This window comes from Pholcus phalangioides, unplaced genomic scaffold (assembly GCF_987345545.1).
Source record: "Pholcus phalangioides strain wild (caught in Gottingen) unplaced genomic scaffold, Ppha-v1.0 ptg000010l_1, whole genome shotgun sequence".
In the NCBI taxonomy this organism is placed as follows: domain Eukaryota; kingdom Metazoa; phylum Arthropoda; class Arachnida; order Araneae; family Pholcidae; genus Pholcus; species Pholcus phalangioides.
The window spans coordinates 39,438,410-39,457,172 of NW_028301603.1; the positions used below are offsets into that span (position 1 = coordinate 39,438,410).

Genomic DNA, 18,763 nt, shown 5'->3' on the forward strand with positions numbered 1-18,763 from the left:
TTTTCTAGCCCCGAGAGCCCAAATCTCTTCGAGTGCCTGGGGGCGCACTTGCAATTTTTTCACTGGAAAGCGGACACTTTTGCCCGTATTTATTACCAAATGCTATTTTTTTCTGACTACGAAGGAGTTTTACAGTCGTAGTCATAGTTCGAAGAATAGGAGGAGGATGGCAGTACTATAACAAGCAAGAATTAGTGAGAGCTAACAAGCTAATCCTTGGGGGGCCCCGTTTGGTTCGGGGCCCTGTTGGCCCACGTGGGAAGACGCCATGGACTGGTTTCACTAATTTCGAAAACTATACGTTTTGTTAGTCAGAAACATTTTGATTAAGACATTTAAATTAAAATTAGACCGATGGGTTGCGGCTGAGAAACGTCAAGAACCGCTGCTTTACTGGAATCAGCCGGCTGTATAAGGCTGGTATTACACTATAAAACTTTGATAAAAATTCTTTTATAAAACTTGAAAAATGTAACCAATAAACACATCTGTTATCATTCGAGCGAACTTAACTGATCCGCCTATTGGTTGCATTTTTCAAGTTTTATAAACGAACTTTTACCGGCCTTAAGCCGGGATAACACTATAAAAGTTTGGTAAAAGTCCTTTTATAAAACTTGAAAAACGCAGCAGATAAGGTCCACCGGTTGCATTTCCTAGAATGTAACCAATAACCTTATATTGGTTATATTTTTCAAGTTTTATATAAGGACTTTTATCAAACTTTTATAGTGTAATCCTGGTCTTTTAAGTGATAGAAAACATCCAATACTATATCAGAAGGGTCGCTCCTCTTCTAAGAGCAACGACAGAAAAAAAAGTTTAATTTCCCCAGGTGAGGCTCGAACTCACAACCCCGGCATCGCTCACGATCACTGTCTTATAAGTACCGTGCGCTAACCAATTGCGCCACTGGGGACGGAAACGCGGGTCTATTTACTGAAACTAGTTACTCTAAGAAAGCGAAAATGGTTTGAGCGACCCCAAGTCCCTTCGATCATTCTTTTTAGTCATTTAATTTACTGAAAAAATGTGCATGAAATGATCGTTAAAGAACGAAATGATTACCGTACCGAATTAATGAAATTTTAGAATTAATGAAAGAAGTGATTTTCCAGAGAATTGATGGAAACAGAATTAATGAAAGACTTGATTCCACTATTGGTTAAAATTCAGAATTAATGAAAGACTTGATTCCACTATTGGTTAAAATTCAGAATTAATGAAAAACGTTATTCCACTATTGATGAAAATTCAGTATTAATGAAAGAAATTAATCCAGAATTGATGGAAACTGAGAGTTAATGAAAGACGTGATCCGACAATTGGGGAAAATAGAGAATTAATGAAAGAAATGATTCCATAATTGATGGAAACTGAGAATTAATGAAAGACGCGATTACATTATTAATGAAAATTCAGAATTAATGAAAGAATTGATTCCATAATTGATGGAAACTGGGAATTAATGAAAGACGCGATTACATTAGTAATGAAAATTCAGTAAATTGCAGTATAGTAAAAAAGTTGGCTGCCTTTTTGCATTCGTGTCCGACCTTCGGAAACGCTCTGATGTCTGTATCGGATGGGGAGCGGGGCGCGTCTGGTAATAAAAGTGAGAAAAGCATAGAGCGATATGGTCGGAGTTGGTGCGTGGTGAAGTAATAGCAGAATTAATGGAAGGTATTGTTTCAGAATTAATGACAATTAAGAATTAATTAAATTAAGAAGTAAATCATATAGTATGATTTATCATGTTCACCAACAAAGAGACACTTGGGTAGGTATTATGCATAATCGTGAATAAAAGTGATAATTAATATTTAATACTTATAAAATTTACCAACGACACTCGGGTACTATGCATTAAGTAAAAGTGATAAATTTAGGGACATTCATCAAACTTAATACTTACTTGATGTAAATTCAGAATTAGTAAGGGGAAAATCCCAGAATTGATGTAAATTCAGAATTAGTAAGGGGAAAATCCCAGAATTGATGTAAATTCAGAATTAATGAGAGGAAAAATCCAAGAATTGATGTAAGTTCAGAATTAATGAGAGGAAAAATCCCAGAATTGATGTAAGTTCATAACTAATGAGAGGAAAAATCCCAGAATTGATGTAAATTCATAACTAATGAGAGGAAAAATCCAAGAATTGATGTAAATTCATAACTAATGAGAGGAAAAATCCAAGAATTGATGTAAGTTCATAATTAATGAGAGGAAAAATCCCAGAATTGATGTAAATTCATAATTAATGAGAGAAAAATCCCAGATTTGATGTAAATTCATAACTAATGAGAGGAAAAATCCAAGAATTGACGTAAATTCATAATTAATGAGAGGAAAAATTCAAGAATTGATGTAAGTTCATAATTAATGAGAGGAAAAATCCCAGAATTGATGTAAATTCATAATTAATGAGAGAAAAATCCCAGATTTGATGTAAATTCATAACTAATGAGAGGAAAAATCCAAGAATTGACGTAAATTCATAATTAATGAGAGGAAAAGTTCAAGAATTGATGTAAGTTCATAATTAATGAGAGGAAAAATCCCAGAATTGATGTAAATTCATAATTAATGAGAGAAAAATCCCAGAATTGATGTAAATTCATAACTAATGAGAGGAAAAATCCAAAAATTGACGTAAATTCATAACTAATGAGAGGAAAAATCCAAGAATTGATGTAAGTTCATAATTAATGAGAGGAAAAATCCCAGAATTGATGTAAATTCATAATTAATGAGAGAAAAATCCCAGATTTGATGTAAATTCATAACTAATGAGAGGAAAAATCCAAAAATTGACGTAAATTCATAATTAATGAGAGGAAAAATTCAAGAATTGATGTAAGTTCATAATTAATGAGGGGGGGAAAATCTCAGAGTTGAGGAAAATTCGGAACTTACGAGACAAAGAATCTTACAATTGATGAAACTTCAGAATCAATGAGAAAAAATCACAAAATTGAAAATATATTTTATATATGCGTGTTGTGCGTATATTTTTTTCGGTAATTGTGCATAATTGCCGAGCATTTTTTTACCAAAATACTTGGCAATTATGCACAATTACCGGGTGTGTCACATTTACTGTAGCATATAATAGGGTAAATGTGATAAATGAGGCTATTAAAAAAAGCTTAACCAAGCAAAGTGCTTGGTTGAGTTCGATAAATTTCCCTCAATTTATCACTTTTACCGGTGATTATGCGTAGTACCCAAGCGTCGATGGTGAAATTTTATAAATACTAGAAAAATTATCACTTTTACCCGCGATTATGCATGATACCCAAGCGTCATGTGTTGTTGTCATGTTAAATCGTACTGTATCATATACTGTACTTGGTATATGTATTGTATCATTATATCGGGAAAGATCATGAAATTTGTTATCATTATATCAAGGTCCGACTGCATTCATCACACATACATTTGGAATTTAATTTAATTAAATATTTATCAAATTCACCAATTACACTACTTCACCAAACCTGGCCATATCGCTATATTGCAATTTACTGCCATTAATGAGATGGGTTGGAAATTGAGGCGCTGTCTATCGGTGGTCGACTCAAGCTCGTTAGGGATAATATCTTATTTACATCCTCCCTCGGGTTCGAACCAAAGACCGTGACTGCAACCTTCACGGTGGTAGACGAGCATCTTACCGCCACGCCACTCGGGCGATAACCAATTACACTAGAGTATTATGCATAATCACAGATAAAAGTGATGAATTCCAATTATTTATCAAATTTACAAACGAGACTTGCTTATTCTGCATAATCTTTGGTAAAAGTGATAAATTTATCAAACTTATTAAAGTTATTGATAAATATGCGTGATAACCGATTTATCATATTTAGCGTAACACACACACACACACACGCGCGCGCGCGCCAGCAATTTGTTTTCATTCTATTTTTTAGCTTCAATTAGCAACTTTACTTCCAATTTCTTTGAGATTATTGGCAATATCCCGTATAAAGGGTGAATCCGACCTATTCTGCCAAACGAAAGGCGGTGATGGACAAGCCTAAGTGGATCATGAAACACCACAACTCTTGTCGTCTCTCAAACCGTTTTCGAGTTATCGTGGGTAATCGATTATGGGGGAAAAAATGTGTGACGTATGAAATAACCCGCATTTGTGACGTTTCTGAGTGGCCTATACGCAAACTGAGCACACATTTGGAAAGAACAGAAAAAATTCTATAAGGTTGCACCAATTTCATTGAAATGTCTGGTTTTAATGGTGAGCTACAGGCGCTGAAAGATTGGCGAAGTTCAAAATCTAATTGTCGCCAAAGTTTTTAATTGTCAATTCCGCAAACACCCTTCTATTTACAAAATCCGTAAATTTTGCCAAAACCTTCTCCATTCCACCAGCTTCCGAAAGAGCCTAGAATTACCCAAATTGGTCATCCAGTTGAGGAGAAATGGTATTTATTTTAAAAGTTTGCGTTTACAATTCATCACTGAAATCTACGTCCGTTGAAGTGGTTTTAGTAGGTTTTGAGGACAATTCGATTTTTCACTTCACTGATCTCGCTTGAAAATACCCATTAAATACGGATGTCCTGTAGATAGAGGTATTGTCACCTTAAAGGATTTTTTGTGCAAAATGAAACTGTCGCCAAAATCTGTAACCGCCAATTTCGAATTTTCGTCGAATGTCTCCTTCGACTAACGCTGATTTCAGTAATGTATATTGCGAAAAAAAGGCTAAATTTCTCCTGTACCAGAAAACCGGTACGGTTTATTGTAAGCTCTGAAATGCACAAGTTTTTGGCAAATTTGATCGCTTGTAGCAAGAAGATTGTTTGCAGAATTGCTGATTAAAAATTTTGGCAACAATTCGATTTCGAACTTTTCTAATCATTCAACGACTGTGGACTCGCCATTAAAACCAGATATTTCGATGAAATTGGTGTCATCTTATAGCATTTTTTTCTGCTCTTTCCAAATGAGTGCTTAGTTTGCTTGTATGTCTCTCAGAAACTTCACAAATTTTGGTTTTTCCCGACTTGATACATTTTTTTTCATAATCGATTATTCACTATAACTCAAAAACGGTTCGCGATAGAGCATGGTTGGTGTGGTGTTTCGTGATCCACTTGGGCTCGTCCGTCACTCCCTTTCGTTTGGCAGAATAGGCCGGAATATCTTTGTGGGCCAGATGGAACGCCCTTTGCGGGTCGCGCTAGGCCCGTGTGCCTGCATTTGTCTGCATCAATGTACACCTCTCATTTATATATGGCAGTGCCATCTATGAATTTTACTGATTCTGAGATAACTATTGATAGCTGATATATGATGTCTTCCATCAAGTTAAATCATAACTTCAGTTGAAACCCCTTTAATTTAATTAAAGAGATTTAACAATTGTTTTACGTTATTTTTTATCGGTTGTTATTTACGAAAGTTGTTTGATTTTGATAAATACACTGCTGGCCACCGTAAATGTAACAGCTCGTACGGAGCAGCATCAAACAGGGAAGCTTATGGGAGTCTTTAAGACTCGGTACGCCCTGAGAAAATGTATCTACCTCAGTCAGTCAGTCAGTAAATGTAACACCCTGAAAGAAGCATGCAAATAATATGAAATTTACAACATGCATTAGCGGAGGTGAGATATGCAAATGATTAGAATTTCAGCGCAGACGCACATCACGTGCGCCTGTGGCGCCACTTCAAAGAGCTATTTAAGGCTTGGAGATTTCGACGATTTGAAGTACGGCAATTGTGTTTTTCTTGTGGTTTTTTCAAAAAAACGATCAATTATGCCTCGTAGAAAACAGCGATCATCTTTTGATCAAGTATCCGAGTTCGACAGAGGAAGGATAGTGGCCTACCGAGATTGTGGATTATCTTTCAGGGAAATCGGTAGTCGTGTTGGACGAAACCAAACAACTGTAATGCGGATATGTGATCGTTGGATGCAGGAGGGTACGACGGACCGACGTGTTCGATCGCATCCACCTCAGTGCACCACTTCACGTGATGACGGGCGTATTGTGCGTATGGCAGTGACGGATCGCTCAGCCACATCACGAACCATAGCACAGCGCATTCAGTCTGTACCGCATCATCCAGTGTCTGCGCGTACCATTCGACGCCGTTTACAGCAGAGTGGTCTGTCCGCAAGATGTCCATTGCTTCGTCTACCCTTGACGCAGAACCACAGACGTCTCCGCCGCCAATGGTGCGATGAAAGAAGGATGTGGACGGCACAATGGAATGAAATTGTCTTTACTGACGAGTCACGCTTCTGTCTGCAACACCACGATGGTCGGATTCGAGTCTGGAGACACCGTGGAGAGAGGATGCTGAACAGCTGCATTGGCATGAAATTGGCATGAGTTGAATTAGGAGAAATTTGAGAATGGTCTAAAAATTCACAATACAGTCGCCCCCCCCCCGAATTTGCGGTTTTCGTATCCGCGGGTTTTTTTTCCTTTATGGGAATTTTTTTTTTAAACACTCAGAAATCATCCTTCTTGTGTTTTGTTTACAAAATTTGAGTTGTGCATGTTTAGGATGGTTAGCTTATGACATTACTGTCATCATTAGAGCCGTGGAAGGTCCCAAGAGAGAAAGAGTCACCTCGGGTTTGATTAACTTTTGGCCTCAATGGCCGCTAAAGGGCACAACCATTTCTACAGAGCCAACTAAAGATAATATAAAAGACATTGTCACGTTAGCGAAACAGGTGGGTGGAGAAGGGTTCAATGATATGGACATGGAAGTCGAACAGAACTAAATTAATAGCAATTCAGAGGTATTGATCGAAGAGGAATGAATGCAGCTGACTTGTCCTGAAACTGAAGCGGTACCAGATAAAGAAGTAGAAGACAAATTTCAACATGAGTAACATAGCATGTTGGGGGGGGGGGGGGCTTCGCACGTTCAAATCAGCAATAGATTGCTTTCATGGCATAGATCCCACAATGGTACGCTCTTCACATGTAGAAAAATTGGTAGAGGAAGCCTTGTCGTCATATTCCAACATACTTGATGGCATGAAGAAGAAACGGCAAACAGAAATCACAGTGCTCTTTCAGAAAACATCGCCAACAACTTCTGCACCCTCTTTTACATTCCCTTATACTTCTGCGTTACCCTGTTCTTCTCATGCTGTTCAATGAACGAGATATGCAAGAAAAAAACTATGGTTTCGGTTATTCGCGGATTTCCCGTATTCGCGGTCATCCCCGGAACGCAACCCCCGCGAATACGGGGGGGGGGGGCGACTGTATATATGTTACGGTAAAGCCCCTAAGACTGACATGCCCTCCGTCCACAGTGCTGGGCAGTTTTGTTTCCCTTTCTTTTCACGGAATATGCAATATACACACACAGAAAACACGCGGAGCCTCGAATGCGACGGGAATAATCAAACAGAGCCCCAACAGTGCTGGGCATTCGCATTTGAATTACTCACACATATTATTTACATTACAAAAATTTCCCTTTTTTATGCTATTGAGAATGCACATGAACATTATTATGTACAATACATATTGGGAACAAATGCCATTATGAGCTCATACAAATATTCAAGATTACACAATTGTTAACGTGTGGCCTTGTTTTTTTATTGTAAACGGGTGTGACCCTACTGCAACATTGATTCTAATCATCCCACTAATGTAAACATCCCAAAATGCCGTGATCGAATTTTATTCATAATCTTACGAATTTTGTGCTCCATTAGGTATCATTGCGCTGTGAATCTAAGTCAATAACCACAGGCCCGTGTAAATGACAAGTCCAAGGAAACAAAGATAAAACAGTTAATTAATCTTTAATTATTAGGCTACGATAAATAAGGGCATTAAATATACGATTTACAAATAGAAGCTATGATAGTGCATTACATATTTTCAATTTACATGGAGAGTGATAAATGGTTCGTAAAGTCGGAAGTGTGACTTACCCCAAATCCGGTGAAGATCAACTTCACTTCTTTGTTGTTGCCCATCTCACGCTTATCTTGTGGACTTCCACAACCTCTCTCTATCTCACTCACTCAGTCTCTGTCTCTCTCTCTCTCTCTGAGTATCTCCCTGTGTCCCTCAAACTTCATATATATATTTTTCTTTGGCTATCCGCCTACTCCTACCTATATTCCATAAACTTCATCTCATTCGCTAATTCCGATTTTCTTTCCTAAATTTCTTTACCAAACTTCTCTTCACTTTACATTATTGGCTAACATTTTCCTATGGACATGCGTTTCATTGGCTACTGCTATCCCTTTGGTTCGGTTGACGTTCCTGTGGGAACTATTCCCGGAATTCGCAAAACTCCTTTCACCTAAAACCATCTGCTCTAACCCTGGACTTTCTCACACTTTTACATGTATACAACATTCTGACCAGCTGCAAATATCATTGAAATATGAGCGGGGCCGCTGAATTTTATTACCATATTCTTCTTATACAACTTATACCGATTTCTTTCATAATGTCCTGCACCCTTTATGCGATTCATTTCAGTCCTCATATTTATAGATCTGTTTATCGCTACTTTTTATACTACTTCTTCGATTCTGTATTCCTTACGTGCTACGGTCAAATTTATAGGTTTCTTTCATGATCCATATTCTTTGGGACTCTAACTCCTAACACCTGGATAACACCTGGCTGGTATGGCTTTGAAATACATAATTTCAAAGTCCATCCTTTCATACCATTATTCCTCGAACGATACGATTATTTAACTTCGCTAATTTCTTTACAGTATAACACAATTATCATCATACTATGAAAGTGTACATACATACTGAAACATTTGTTTATTCTCCCGATTGTTTACGACAGGGTCGCGGAATGTGTCGCCTTTATGATAGGGTGTGAGGATCCTAATTCTTTACTTTCAAAAATAGCTCACACATACGCAACCATGTCCTTGATTCCCAATCATAAATTATATACAGTGTGCATTACTTAAGCATTATGGTATAGGAGCATGAGTGCGCCCCCTCTTGTTTGAATCTGCATGTGTTTCAGATTCTACTTCCGAATCACTAGTGGAATGTTCACTGCTTCCAGTTATCATCAAAATAGTTTATTATTCATCAGGTAGCTCAAGACTTGTTGTAGTTTTCTCGTTGCACATCTTTGTAAAATAATTTGTCGTTGTAGGACTGTCGTTGATTTTATATTATACTAGCTGATACCCGGCGACGTTGCCCGCCCGTAAAAAATGTATATATGTATAGCTTATTAATTACTTCTTAATCAAAAAAATTTCTGCATCAAGTAAGAGAAAATTACTTTTATATTTAAATATTTTAATTAAAATCTTCAGGCAATCGCTTGTGGATACACAATATTTTTTCTTTTTCCATCTGGTGTGTAGATGTACAAATTTTTGATATTACCAACACGCGAACAGGTGACGAAAAGGTATGAAAAACAGGGCTCAAGTAAGTTGATACCAGCCACTGCTAACGATTGGCCTTGCGCTTTGTTGATTGTCATGGCAAAAGCTAAACGAATCGGGAACTGTAATCGCTTGAAAGTGAATGGCATTTCTTCGGTGATGATTGGGATACGTGGAATGAAGACTTCTTTTTCTTTGTAACATCCAGTTAGAATCGTTGCTTCAATGATGCAATTGTGCAATTTCTTCACGCAGAGTCTGTTGTCATTGCAGAGTCTCGGTGTCTCCAAATTTCTTAAAAGCATTATAGGTGCTCCGACTTTGAGGGTCAAGTTGTGTGGTGACACACCCGGAATATCCTTCAAGAGTTCAGAAATTCTGTAGGATACAGAACTGTCATGTGACAGTGTCAACCGATTTGTAAGATGTGGAGTCTCCCGGAATAATTTTTAGGATTTTTCCGTTGATCTTGTTCACACTCATTTTTCGGTGCCAGAATCGCACTCTCACAAAGCCACTCATGGTTTCGGTGATTTTGTTGAATGTTTGGGAAGACTTTGTCTGCAAGTTCTTGAACTGAGTTTATATATATAAGAACTGGCAAAATCCATTAGGGAACGTAATCAGTCCAGTGCTTGGGTCTACGGGAATTCTTTCATTGCCAAGTTTGATCAACTGATGTGAAAATGATAGCAGTGCGAGTCATTTTGCAGTTGAACTCGCATGTTGGTGGATAATGATAACTTTTTAGCTTCGTGCCAGAGTGTTGATGTCCTAACAAACTCGAGGCGACCACCGATAGACAGAACCTTCACTTCCAACCCATCTCACTAATGGCAGTAAATTGCAATGTAGCGATATGGCCAGAGTTGGTGTTTGGTGAAGTAGAGTGCTGATGATTTGAGGCAAGCATTGAGTTCATCAGCTGGCGTAGAACATTTTTATTCCCTGTTTTATCGTCGTAGTTGTTGTTCTCTGTTGTTAGTGACGTCAGATGTACAGCTTCTGCAGCGAATATTATTCAAACTCCTTTTAAGCACTTTTTAAATTGAAACTATACCTCAACGATGGGTGGTTGATGAGATAAAGGCCACATTAGCATTTACAGGACACCCTGTATACATGCAAGCAAAAATATCTGGCGCTTCCAGGGTTTTCTTCAATTACTGGGAGTATTGGAAAAGAGCCAAACCATTATAAAGGAATAAACTGTAATGATGGCAGCGTTAAAGATGTGACAAACCATTGTAAAGATATATACACGTCTGAAATACATTGTTGGGAACCACGGTAACCAAAGTAAACGTTCCGAAAGTAATTGTTGAGGCCCCAAAACCATTGTTTCCCGGCAGTTTTTCGCCCATTTCGGGCATTTGCCCAGCTCTGACGAACTTTTAAAGTAGCCTACGGCTCAATCCCGGTCCTGTTTGGTATATATGCAAAATCTGGCGACGATCGGTCTAAAACTGTAGATTTGTATAAAGAGCATACATACATACATACATACATACTTTCACATTTATATATAAGATGGTAACGGTAATAAAATTCGTCCCAAACTTTTGCGAGCATGTTCGCATCCACTGCTGCTGTTATGCGTATCTTCAGTTCGGCTAATGTAGCTGGAAGGAGAGGCACATAAACGTAGTCTTTTATAAACCCTCATAAGAAGAAATCGCACACTGTGAGGTCCGGCGATCTTGGAGGCCAGTGATATGTTTAACTGAAACGTCAGGTCCCGTACGGCTGATCCATAGTTTAGGAGTGCGATCGTTCAAAAGTTCTCGAACGTCCAAGCTCCAGTGTGGTGGTGGTGCCCCACCCTGATGGAAAATGAAGTCATCCGAATCGGTGTCTAACTGTGGGGAAAAGCCAATCTTGACAAACACCGAAGCTGCGGCCGAAGGAAGGACGTAAGCGCTACCTGTCGCCAACTGCGTGAAACTCGAGTTTTCCCTCGTTCTACCTATACATTATTCGATCAAAACGGATTGAAAGCTGAATAGTTGATTTTTTTTTTTTTTGAAAAATCGGATGATTCTTTTTCAAACACCCTGTATTTTTAAAAAATATTTTTAAGTACAGGAACAACTATTTGTACCTTGAACACAGTTAGACGCAGAAAATTTCACATCATTTGAAAATTGGAAAATGTGTTTTTTGGAAAATTTGCGTGCACCAACCCCCTTAATTCATATACTGATATGTATAACATTCATATACTGTATGTTATTAAAAGAATTTCATAATTTCATAATTAAAGGAAAAATCTCATTAATCTCCTCTCCTGTAAATTTTTGGACATGTCAAATTGAATTTACAGACGGAAGATGAAGTCATTAATTATTTGGTTCCAAATATGATAATTATCACCGATAATTAACAGATTATAATAATCAGTTTTATCACCTCTAGGGGCTTTTTGTGTGTTTCAGCAGTAAAATAATTTCTTTTTTCGAGTTCAAGATTGATCCAAATCCCGTCATTGTGTTTAGACAAAAATCCCATTAAAAGTTTCATTCAAATAGTGTCATTATTAGAAACATATTTTCAGTGTTGTGTAAATTATATTCAATTATTGCTTGAAAAATAAATACATTTTCTAATTTTATTTCTTCTGTGAATGGAAAATTCGCCCCGAGCCATAATTTCAGAAAAATAGAATCTCCTGAATTAACTTCAAGGAAATTTACTCCATTGGCTATTTTTACCCATTCTGAATGGACTTTCTTGGCGAAGAAAGGGTGTTTCTTCTTGTGTTCCCTGTTTGTCGTCCGAAGCAGTTCCTCCCAAGTAATGTACATCTCGGTGGGCGGGAGGGGAGGGTGGTTCTTAACCTATTAGTCGGTAAGCTCTCGAGCCAAACAGGGGTTTCCGAGGGGCTTACGAGATGAGTCGTACGAATCCACTTAGAGCCAGGTATTCTTTTTTGAGCTATGCTTCACGCACCAAACCTAATTCACAAAGGCTTCCGAGATGGGTCGTACAAATTGACTGACAGCCAGGAATTCTTGAGCGACCCCAAACTTTTGTCACAACCGTCGTCTAGATCAGTTTGTTAAATTTATCACTTTGACGGTATCTTCACACACATCGGAGCAGTCGATGAAGGCTAAGGCTGAACACATACTTAGACTGAGAGCAAAGCAACGAGGGGCGGCTCGAACTTACCTGCCGCCCGGGTGCTAAGCCTCATATGCCGCCCCTAATGGTGACGCTGACAGGGCTTCAGTGAAGGGGTCCGCGAGAGAAACCTGATTTCCCCCCCCCCCCCGGAAGAAAGCCACTCATCATATTGTTTACCGTGCAAAATGTGGGTGACCATACGTCCCGGTTTTGAAGTAGATTTTTCTGGTTTTTTTTTTATTATTATTCCAGAATTATCTTACCATTCTTAATAATGCCAGATAACTTAATCCTTGAAACAGCACTTATTTTTGCGAGCCATCGTCACTTATCCTGTAAAGGTGATACGTCACACGAGATTATTTTTACTAAGAAACTTTTTCAAAAAGGTGTTTCGGGTACTCCAGGGACCGGACAAGTGAGAAGCCGAATTTTTCCCTTTGCTTTCATTTGACTATTCTGGAACAAATTCTAGGGGAGAGCATGGCAACCCCCCCCCCCTCCCATCTTAGAGCAGGGCCCCTAGGCTGGGATCTTTTGTGAGCCCCTCAGTGAGACTTCTCATGGTACTTTATATACTTAATTTACAGCGTGATAAAAATTATGAGAATTGTCCCGGGCCCCAGAGCTAGAGCTCTGTCAGCCCCGCCCTTGTGGGGGGGGGCATGGGTGACGGAACCAAAATGCACATTTGCTCATCGTGATGAGAATACAGGGGTGGCGCTTGGCCATGCGATCCATTGCGGATACACGGGGCGCCGTTCAAGAGGGGCGCAAAATCCGAGAAGAATTTTTTTTTTTTTTCAGAATTGTTTGATATGTCGTGAGAAAGGGGCATGACTCCCAAAAATAGGGCTGGCAGGGCTCCAGCTTGGGAGCACGGGATTAAATCCTTATAATTTGCTTCTAATTTTGCTTTAGTCCACACTATAAATTAACCGTAGAAGGGCCCCCTCCCCTCCATGGAAAATCTGGCTTGGGTTAAGCGAAAAATTCCATCCAGCCTGAGGGCCCTGACGCACGATGTAGGAGCTATGGGCTACCGCCCCGATAGCATACATTCTTGTTTTTGGTATTACAGGCCCTGTCAATTTTCTCAACGTTTCCGGTGTCGAGGTGTGACTGAGAAGCGTGATGTCATGTGAATTTTTACTGCGTTAAATTTTGGGGTCTTGAATAAAGGCTGCGCTGCTGCCCCCTAACAACCTGCTGTTCAGGTGCGCCACACCTCTTGCACCCTCGCTTAGTGAATGAGCAAGTTAGGGAGCGAATGAGCTTAGAAGCAGTCAATGAGCAATTTGGTGAGCAAGTGAACATGGGAGTGGCGATTGAGGAAATAAGTGAGCAAATGAGCACAGAAGTAGCCAATGAGCAATTTTGTGAGCGTAGGAGTGAGCAGTATAGGAGCGAGAAATAATCAAAAAAAAAAAAATAAATTAAATTCAACTCAAAATTCGGAAAATGAACCCTCAGGCGGTCGTCAGAGTTGTCAGAAATTTCCTGCTAAATGAGCCAGAACATGACGGCAATCAGACTGACGAGCCGGATTTTTCACTGAGCCTGATGAGTGAGGCCGGCAGAGGCAACAAGAATATAAAAAAAAAAATTCTACCGACAGGAGGCGAGAGTATGTGCTGTGCGGCGAGCCGTCATGAACATTTGCGTGAACAGACCTTAACCAGCACCTCCTGGAGATAGATATGGAGGTGTTGCCTTAACCCAGGTAGCTTCAACCCGTTGCTCGCGAGCACCACGGTCCAGGGCCGTCTCAAGAGCACCATGGGCTCCCGAGCCCCAAGTGATTATTTTTGATCCCCTACTCAAAAATTTCACTTAGTTCTTGTTTTTGTGAGGGGGGGGGGCTTTTTTTCTTGAGGTTCCCGGGCCGTGCCCGGGTAGGCCCATTCGTTAAGACAGCACTTCCACTGTGCTCCCTGAAGTAGCCACAGTGTTCTCGATTCTCTTGTCCAATTTCGTGCTCGCGAGCATTTGATCGCCGCTCTAATTATACACCTTGTACAAATTGCATTCAAGGACTAAAACCATTCTGATTTCGTGTGCATTCGTTCGTAAAATTTGCCGTAAGGGTGCTCTTCTTTCGAAGATGGGTACAGGTGGTGCTCGCGACTGCAAAAAGGTTGAAGACTTAACCGTTGATTATGCGTGACACAGTTCCAGAACACTTAATCGATCCGTGGCACATTTAGAGATCCCTTGAGTGACATGTGGCACAGTTTTTCAGCACTGATTCGCTCCCCCCCCCCAAGTCTGGTTCTATATCACTCGAGTTACCCGCGGCACATTACGAGATTGCTTGAGTGATCCGCGACATAATCACGGATCACTTGTATGACGCACGACACAGGTCCAGATCACCTGAGTGACCCGCGACACAGTTACAAAACACTTAAGCGAGACCGTGGCACATTTAGAGATCCCTTGAGTGACATGTGGCACAGTTTTACTGCACTATAATAATATATTATACACAGCACTACACAGAATATTTACTATTTTTATAAAGGGTGGTTGATCACGTGAGCATCGTCCAAACCCCCCTTCCCCCCATCGATGCTGACGTAATACTTGAATGACCTCTAATTATACATAGTATACTCGAGCATAACACCCGGTTAATTTGAGATAAATACTTGAAATATATAACTCTTTCACCGGTGATTATGCATAATATAATAGTGTAAATTTATGAATTTGATAAATTTAAAAAAAAAAATTCTGAAATGAGTATATTAGGGTCGTTAAATTAGATTTCATTATATTGGGGTCTGATTGCACATGCACAAAAACTCTCGAAAATTCTTTTAATCGAAGAACTTGTTGAATGAAAGTTCGTTTATATCGAGATACAATCGTAAAATTTGTTAAATGAAAAGTCGTTATATCGAGGTCCGATTTCAGAATTCGGAGAATAAGAGTAAATTATAAGAGCTATTTCGGGGGGTTGTTCGGAAAATCTTGTTAAATCAGAGTCCACTATATCCGGTTCAGACTCTGACTCACAAGTACGGTCATTTAAATAATAAATTTTGGCACGGCAACGCGGGACCGATTTATCATATCTGCCAATAAGAAATGTCGATTATGCATGATAACCGACAAATGTGATGAATGTAGTACGATTTATCCATGTTTACCAACGACGTTTGAGTAATATGCATAATTGCCGGTAAAAATGATAATTTTTAAGGAAATTCGTCAAACTTGCCTTATTTTCAAGCATTACAACTCTGACAACTCTTTGACTATTATTGGGAATTTTATTTGCATTTGGGAACATCTTGGCGCTAGTTGGCAACTTTACTTGCATAATAACCAAATTTATCACATTTTATACAAATACAAATACAACGCCACAACAGGCAAAATGCCCAACGAGGTGGCTGATAAAAAGATGCCTATAAAAATATGGATGTCATATGTTTCAAAAATACAGCAACCCCATTAAAAATGCAATTAACACAAAACGTAACACATTGTATATCTTTTTTTCATCCTTTCACTCTTCGGTAACACTTTGTATCATAATTTAGTTTTTAGTTGTTAGTCGCGCCATCTGTCGATGAAGTAAAATTGATGTCCCAGAAATGCAGTTTTTGAATATAATTCGATAAACTCTAGACCGGTTTGAACCTAACATTATTATTTTTTAATATTTTTTAGTAAACTGTAGCGTTAATGTAAATTTATAAAAAAATTAAAATTAATTAAAAATAAAATTTTTATCATTCAGAATTGTTGTATAAAATTTTCTACCGCCTATGAAAAGCAATTTACACCCAATCACGTACAACCGTTAACGACTCAAGTTGAGCTCCGTCGTAGAGTTGCTCGTTATATACACTTTCACATTAATAATAATATTTCCAGCTTTGAACCCACAGACTTGGCTGAAGTCACTGACATTATAAACAAATTAAACAACAGAAAAGCTAGTGACTATGATGGTATAAGTAACAAAGCTCTCAAAAATCTGCCTTGTCATATTATTTTGACATTCACGAACATTATTAACGCAGCATTAAAATTTAACCACTTTCCAAAGATATGGAAACATTCTCTCATTAGAACAATACCCAAATCAGGAACTGACCCGTTACTTCCTGAATCGTTCAGGCCCATTAGCCTTTTATCTAATTGTTCAAAAGTCTTCGAGAGGATTTTAGCTCCTAGATTTCAAAAATATCTGGATGACAATAACATAATTCGAAAAGAACAACATAGCTTTAGACAGGAACATTCCTGTGTCACTCAATTGATTAGGGTGACTGAATATATAATCGATGCATTCAACCATTCTGATTATGTGGTGGCCGCCTTTTTGGATATTAAAAAGGCCTTCGATAAATGTGACCACCCCACTTTATTAGCCAAAATGATTGATCTCAATTTTCCCCCACACTTTATACTTTTCTTCTACAGTTATTTGAACGGCAGAACATTCCAGGTAAAAATAGGGGACTTTAGTTCATCTGTTAAGAACATCAAAGCATCAGTACCACAGGGTAGTGTTTTGGGTCCACAGTTGTTTTTAATATACATCAATGATTTTCCAGCTCCTCAAGTGGGTATACTTGCCTTGTTTGCCGATGATGCGGCTATACTATGTGATAACCGAGACCCCTCCAAGGCCGTGGAAAATCTGCAGGAAACCACAGAAGGAATTATGGACTGGTGCAAGAGGTCGGACATTGTATTGAACCGTGAAAAAACACAATTTATATGGTTTACTAGGAAACATGGTATACCGGATAGGCATTTATATATAGGTAATCACCAGATCAGTCCGGTTAGAAAAATAAAATACCTGGGATGCATTTTAAATAAAACAATGTCATTTTTACCGCACATTAATTATGTACGTAATAAAACAAACAATGTAATGGGTGCTCTTAACAAAATTTCATTTCCCCAGGCTAAGCTATCTATTAAAAATAAAATTCTTTTATTTAAGTCAATACTTCGCCCTACGATGCTTTATGCCTCACCTGCATGGGCCCATGCATGCAAAACCAATATTAAAATCTTGCGAACTGAACAAAATAAAATTCTAAGGAGATTTTTGAATGCACCTTGGTTCATCAGAAATCTTAATATTCGCCAAGATCTGGGCATTCCTCATATATTCAAATATATGCTGTGGTGGTCGAGTGGTTATAGTGCCGGACTCGTGATGCGAGGATCCGGGTTCGAACCCCACAGTGGTGGTCGGCTGAAGTTGGTTTTCTGTGGTTCCCAACTTCAAGGCGCAAATGCGAGCCGATCTCCCCGTTAAAAAGTCTCGCCACAGAGAGCAACAGTCCTACAACGGTAAATCATTCAACCATAACACTTCACTCATAGTTAGTAAAACTGGGGACAGATGACAACACTACACATAACAAGCATTACACAGGAACAAACTTTACGTCAGGTTGCACTACACGTACACGCACATTCCCGCATGTACCGATTCGTTGGGGGGTTCCGCGGGGGGGGGTGCATGTGTGGTGTAGCAGTAGTAGGTAGGGGCTCGGGGATCCATGATGTTCTTAAGTCAGCCACCTCGTTGGGCAATTTGCCTGTTGTGGCGTTGTATTTGTATTTGTATTTGTATATCAAAGAAATTAATAAAAATCAATTTGAGAGAATGAAAAATTCCAGCCATCGACATATCAAAGACTTGGTTGATTATAGTTCAGCACCTACACCAAAAACATCGGCTCGAACGGTGTATAGGAGACCCCAGCAGATTTTCCACCTCCCTTGGGAGGAGATTGGATAATGCAGGAATAACTTGGAAGCCTCCTAGGCTATAATTAGGACTGTAAATATTATATATATACGCTTATTCTCTACTAATGTGGCACCTATTTTAAACGCATTTATCTATGTGTCACCTATTTTAATCGCATTTATCTATTTGGCACCTATTTATTCACTTTTTTCCGCATCTAATTATCGTATTTAATTAACACCTTGTACATATGGAAATTACTATAAGGCACATATATTGGAACTTAGAAAAAAAATAATAAAAAGCCACCCGGACGAATGGCATTTAATTTGACGAGTGTATAAATTAAAGCTTTGGATTATAACCACCATTCTTTTATTCTGATTGAGTTCACTTTGACGCATGCAGTTACCACTAAGATAAATATGTGGGTTGGACCTCTCTCCATCCGGCAGTGACGTGTCATCGAAGAGTTGTGGTGGCATTTTCTTAGTGATTTATCT

General features: G+C 38.8%; 1 non-coding gene across 1 annotated transcript; it reads right to left on the minus strand.

Moving 5' to 3' along the window:
- Window positions 1-827: 827 nt before the first annotated feature.
- TRNAI-UAU (transfer RNA isoleucine (anticodon UAU)) lies at window positions 828-919 on the minus strand. Its single transcript is given in 2 exon segments — window positions 828-863; window positions 882-919. It is a non-coding gene; the product is annotated as a tRNA-Ile (tRNA).
- Between the last annotated feature and the right edge of the window lie 17,844 nt (window positions 920-18,763).